We start from the raw sequence: 6432 nt of genomic DNA on the forward strand, positions 1-6432 counted from the left end.
ACTGAGAGCATTTATATGGCTTCTCTCCCGTATGGGTCCTCTGGTGTCGGGTCAAGATCGATCTCTGACTGAAGCTTCTCCCGCACTCCAAACACTGGTATGGCTTCTCTCCTGTATGGGTCTTCTCGTGTCTGACAAGGCTGGACCTCTGCGTGAAGCTTTTCCCGCAATCAGCACATTTGTTCTCCTTATTTCCCGCGTAGCTCTGTCTCAGCTCCTCTTCTGTGGGATAAACGGAAAATCACAATGTGAAAACAGGCAAAGGAAATGGCGGCAAACAAATTCAGGATACGGTGTTATCACGTGCTTTTTACTCCCTCTAGCGCAGTGGTTCTCAACCTGTGGGTCGGGACCCCATTTGGGGTCGATCGACCATTTCATGGGGGTCGCCAAGCAAGGCTGTCCGCCATTTTTTTTGTCCACCATTTTTTTCCCTTTTCCGGCGGGTGCCTTACCTCCCTTGGGCTGGGCCAGCTGGTGGTCGGCCTGCTCCGTCTCTGCCGCTTGCCAGCTACGCCTCGGCCGGCGCAGGGGGCGGAACTACGCATGCGCAGCGCTCCCGGGCAGGGAAAGTCCTCGACTTACAACTGGTTGGGTAGTCCTCGACTTACGACCGGTCTAGTCCTCGACTTACGACCGGTCTAGTCCTCGACTTACGACCGGTTGGGGTCACGGCATTAAAAAGGTTGAGAACCACTGCTCTAGCGTGAGGAAGAGAAAATTATAGTTACAGTTAGTCCTCGACTTACGACAATTGTAACCAGACTTTCCATTGCAAAGAAAGGCTGTTAAGTGAGTCACATCCAATTTTATGACATTTTATGTCACAGTGGTTAAGTGACTCACTATGGTTGTTAAGTGAATCATTCAGTTCCTAAGCGAATCCAGCTTCCCCACTGACTTTGCTTGTTAAAAGCTGGCTGGACTTTAAAATACTCGTAGGGATCCTCTTCCTTACGCATCGCCTCATGGATGAGAAGATGCGACTTTTGAAGGAACCGCTTCCCACAGTCTGCACACTGATAGGTTTCTTGCCCGTAGGGATCCTCTCACAAATGATCACGTGACCCCCACAGCATTGCAACCGTCTTAAATACATGCCAGTTGCCAAGCACTTGAATGTTGATCACATGACCACAGGGATGCTAGGTGCGATGACTAATTAGTTGTTTTTTTTCAGTGCTGTTGTAAATTTGAATAGATGTTAAATGAATGATTGAAAGTTGAGGACTACCTGTATATTCTTTTACACTTTACAATCTGGTCTTTTTTATTTTCCAAGTTTACATCACCAAGTAGAAAACTTCAGGGGTCCTCCTTAAGTGTAAAGTACGGCCTATGTATTTATTTATTAAACAAATTTACATACACAGTGACTCCAGCAGTCTACCACATTAAAAATCCACAATTTTACCCTATTGGTAGTGACAACACAATTATGTTTCTCCACTAATTGCAGAAGCTGAAAATTAGGCTGATCAGTCTTATAGTTTTTCTCTCAGCGAGAAATGTTCAATACTACCTACGTGTAATGACATCACCTTCACATTTGACAAATAATGAACTTGGGTACAAAAATTAAATTAAGAATATAGCCAAATCAGGCAAATTGGAATCTGGTGACGAAGCAAATAGAAAACATTAACAGCAATACAATTTGTGAATATTTGGGATCCAAATGGATAGAACGATAATTTTATAATAACTCATTATAAAGCAGTGGTTCTCAACCTTTTTAATGCCGCGACCCCCAACCGGTCGTAAGTCAAGGACTAAACCAGTCGTAAGTCGAGGACTAAACCGGTCGTAAGTTGAGGACTACCCAACCGGTCGTAAGTCGAGGACTTTCCCTGCCCGGGAGCGCCGCGCATGCGTGGTTCCGCCCCCTGCGCCAGCCGAGGCGTAGCTGGCAAGCGGCAGAGACAGAGCAGGCCGACCACCAGCTGGCCCAGCCCAAGGGAGGTAAGGCACCCACCGGAAAAGGGGGAAAAATGGCGGACAAAAAAATGGCGGACAGCCTTGCTTGGCGACCCCCGTGAAATGGTCGATCGACCCCAAATGGGGTCGCGACCCATAGGTTGAGAACCGCTGATATAAAGCCTGTCTGAATTTGCATTACTTGCTGGTTCTAACAGCCACTACAGATAGACATTGCTAGAAAATGTTCCTTCAATCTTGACCTCAGTACATAGTGACAATAAGACAGGCAGTAATAAAAGCAATTTTTACTCCAAGTACTGGAAATTCAGTAAAAAAAACAAACGTTGAATTGCTTCTCTTCATAGTTTTTGTTATTGCAATCTTGGAAGCTGATGTTTCTTCTCCTTCCTTCTGATGACATAATGATGCATTATTTCAAGATCTGGCTGCCTTGTGAAATAAAAATTCTTACCTGAATGAGCAGATGGGAAAGCCCCATTGCCTTCAGAGGTCTGGTGATACAGCACCCATCGATCTTCCTGTTCTTCCTTCTTTATTATCACAGCAGGAAACTCTGCTCAGAGAAATGAGAAAAAATTTACAGTGATCAGACATTTGCCAAAGTCTTCTCCTCTTGAGTAGTCTGGCTGACCTCTGTTGCTCCTGCCTTTTCTCTGCCTTGCGTATTCTCGGATCAGGTGCAGAAGGCAGTTCTTCCTTCTCTTCGCTGGCCCGTCTGCCACTGCAAACCTTCCCTGTGGGGAAAAATGCACGCGCAGCAAACTGCCGTGATTTCCCCTCCCCCACAAATCTCATAACCTTTTGATACCCTTTGTCCCAATGAAGCAGCCAGAAGGTCATCCCCTTTTGACTTAATGCCTCACCTACCTAAACAGATAATATGCTTAAGTTCCTTCCCATCTCTTCCTGTCTTTGTTAGTTCTTTCTCCTTTGGATCTACCTGTATTTGTTCTTTACCTGGTCTTTGATCATGTAATGTGTTACTAGGAAATAGTTGCTTATATGAAGGAATTTTCCTATGAAGAAACTTTATGTCAGCATCTAATGGTTAAACTTATGAATGTAAAATGTCAGCATTTAATGGTTAAGCCTATGTATGTAAAAAGTATATAAAAACCAATACAGTAAACACACAGAGATTCTCAAGCTGTCTCAAGCTGTGACAAGCAGCTTTGCAGCAGCTTCAAATCTCTGCTCAAGACATGCCTGAGTCTTTTTCTTAGCGTCTTACACTTCCCCGTCTGAAGTCTCCTCCAAATCTCTTTCGGACGGCCGTTCAGAGCCATCAGTAAACCCAGTTTCTGACGTGCCAGAAATGGGCCTAACCTCCCTAACCTGACATCTGAGGAGGAATCTGGGGAGTTGCCCAAGGAAGTCATCACACAATCCATACCTCTTGTGTACCCTCCCTGACGTGTGACACACCTTACAGGCTCCCTCGCACCCTCTCCGTGACCCACACCACACATCTCATGTGACCTCAGGGGTGCTTCAATAATTGTAACCCCAGGGACTGGTATAAGTACCGCTTATTCAGCACCATCATAATTTTGAACACCTATTGAACAAATTGTTGTTAACCAAGGTCTACCTGTATATCCGTGTATTCCATACAAGACTGAATAATTTGCTTTCACTTTCCTTTTTATGCTACTACAGATAGTCCTCAACTTACAATTGTTCAGCTAGTGACCCTTTAAAGTTACAACTGCATGAAACACTTAAACCATTGCAGCATCCCCTAGTCATGTGATCAAAATTCAGATGCTTGGCAACTGGTTCACATTTATGACGGTTGCAGCATCCCGGGGTCACGTGATCGACCTTCTGACAAGCCAAGTCAATGGAGAAGCCAGATTCATCTTACAACCTTGTCACTAGCTGAACAAATGCAATGATTCACTTAACAACTGTGGCAAGAAAAGCTGTAAAATGGGGCAAAACTCACTTAACAAATGTTTCACTTAGCAACATAAGCATAACATCGATTGTAGTCGTAACTCGAGGACTACCTGTATGTGTTCTGCGGCAAACTACTTTGTACGTATCACACAAGAGTTCTCTTCCTCATGTTCCAATCTGTTTATCACCTTCCTTAGAACTGGGAGAAAATATTCTGGTCATTCAACTTTCAACAATTACCCCATGGAGTTTTGCAGTGCTTGGAAGACTTTGACCTTCCAAAAAAGCTGTGACGTGTGGCGCCGTGGTTAGAAGTGGTTAGGCTAACTCACTGCCCACTGCCAGGAGTTCGATCCTGACTGGTTCAAGGTTGACTCAGCCTTCCATCCTTCCGAGGTCGGTAAAATGAGGACCCAGATTGTTGGGGGTGCAATATGCTGACTTTGTAAACCGCTTAGAGAGGGCTGTAAAGCGCCGTGAAGCGGTATATAAGTCTAAGTGCCATTGCTATGGTTCTCTTCTTGACTCTTTGTTCATTTATACCAGAGAGCGTTGCCTTTGCAATGAGCCAAATGGAGAAGATTGCTAATGATTTGAGATGAACTGGATTTTCCTTCTTACCTGAAGTGTTATACATTGCAGTTCCACTTTCTTGGAGACGTGAGAACAACGCTTTTCTTTCTTGTTCCGCATTTACTGGCAGCCACTGCTCCTCTCCTTGTTCCATTTTTATTATTACATCAGGGAACTCTGGGCAAAGTAATATAATAATAAAATAATATACGTCGCTCAATGAGTCAACAGTGTTATAATCTTGGGGAGAGGAGGCCCAAAAAAAGTTCAGTATGGCAGTTTCCATTTTTTTCCCCTCCAAGAAAAAAAGTATTTATTAAACTGTTTTACAAAAATGTACTAAGTTTTACAATGTCTTAAACACTTAATTCTAAGACCTTGCAAGGCAAAATGTTTTTGAAGGGGGCGTTTTCACCGGCTCTCTCACCTAAGCCGTTCTCCAATGGAGTCTCCTCTTCGTTCGCAGCTGGATGAACTGAGATCTGTGCTTCTTTTACGCTCTTGAGCTGTGAGGTCATGTCAAGCTTGGGACCTGAGGACAATAGGGGGAAAAAAAAGAGAATCAATCCAAATATAGTCCTCGCCTTAGGACCAGTCCTTAGTGACCGTTTGAGAGGATTTGGGAGGCAGAGACGCTGATTTGATATTGGAAACTAGCTACAAAGTTTGGCCTAGACTAGAGCAGCCTCTGGTTTAATGACATGCAGAAGATATGGACTACAAGTCCATATCAAGGAGAGAAGCAACCTAGAACTAAGGAGAAACTTCCTGACACTTAGAACAATTAACCAGTGGAACAACCTGCCTCCAGAAGTCGTGAATGCTCCAACACTGAAAGTTTTTAAGAAGAGACTGGACAGCCATTTGTCAGAAATGGTATAGGGTTTCCTGCCTGAGCAGGGGGTTGGACTAGATGACCTCCAAAGTCCCTTCCAACTTTATTATTATTATTAAGTCCATATTAACAACTGTTCATATAGTGACAGTTCAAAATTACAATGGCATTAAAATGTGACTTATGACCGTTTTTCACACGTATGATTATTGCAGCATCCCCACGGTCATGTGATCAAAAGTTGAACGCTTGGCAATTTATGACGACTGCAGTGTCCAGGGGGTGTCATGCGATCACCTTTTGTGGCCTTCTGACAAGCAACGTCACTGGGGATATCAGGTTCACGTAACAACTGTGTCACTAACTTAACTGCAGTGATTCACCTAACAACTGGGGCAAGAAAGATTGTAAAATGGGGCAAAAACTACTTAACAATTGTCTTGCTTAGCAACAGACATCTTGGACTCAATTGTGGTTGTAAGCTGAGGATTATCTGTATTCGCCTTTTGACCCTATCATTCTTGTGTTACCACTTATCCTAAAACAGGGGTAGGCAACCTTGGCTCTTTTATGACTCGTGGACTTCAACTCCCAGAATTCCTGAGCCAGCATGGCTCAGCTTGGAAACCTCTCCCTTTCCCCTCAGCATGGCTCGCTCAGGAATTCTGGGAGTTGAAGTCCATGAGTCATAAAAGAGCCAAGGTTGCTTACCCCTGTCCTAAATTGTCTCTGCTTGTCCCATTAAGATCCAGCAGAAATAGGCAGGCTTCAAAGCCCTTCTTCCATAAAGCAATGGGACCCAGAGAAGTGCCTTCTCTGTTGTGGCATCAGTGTAATTCCCCTCCCAAAGTTTGAATGGCTCCAAACCTTTTGTCATTCTTCATTTCACATTTGATAGGCTCAGTTAACACTTATGACCACGGCAGTATCCCCACGGTCACATGATCAAAATTAGGATGTTTGGCAACCGGTTCACATTTATTTATTTATTTATTTATTTTATTTATTTAATTTAATTTATATGCCGCCCTTCTCCCAGCGGGACTCAGGGCGGCGCACAACATATTTAAAACCAAAGCATATATACAATCCCCCCCTTAAAACCGAATTAAACCAAATTTTAAAGTTGTGTCTTCCAAATTCCTAAAAAACCCAGTATAAAATCCACCCTAGGTCAGGTC

The 6432-nt window shown here is 43.9% G+C and overlaps 1 long non-coding RNA gene across 1 annotated transcript; it reads right to left on the reverse strand.

The window, feature by feature from the left end:
• Nucleotides 1-202: 202 nt before the first annotated feature.
• On the reverse strand, nucleotides 203-4501 carry LOC107301093. The gene is made up of 3 exons (XR_001549263.1): nucleotides 4465-4501; nucleotides 2393-2494; nucleotides 203-222 (listed from the first exon to the last, which is right to left on the reverse strand). It is a non-coding gene; the product is annotated as an uncharacterized LOC107301093 (long non-coding RNA).
• Between the last annotated feature and the right edge of the window lie 1931 nt (nucleotides 4502-6432).

The sequence above is a fragment of the Protobothrops mucrosquamatus genome, unplaced genomic scaffold, assembly GCF_001527695.2.
Source record: "Protobothrops mucrosquamatus isolate PMUCROS unplaced genomic scaffold, P.Mucros_1.0 scaffold9980, whole genome shotgun sequence".
Lineage (NCBI taxonomy): Eukaryota > Metazoa > Chordata > Lepidosauria > Squamata > Viperidae > Protobothrops > Protobothrops mucrosquamatus.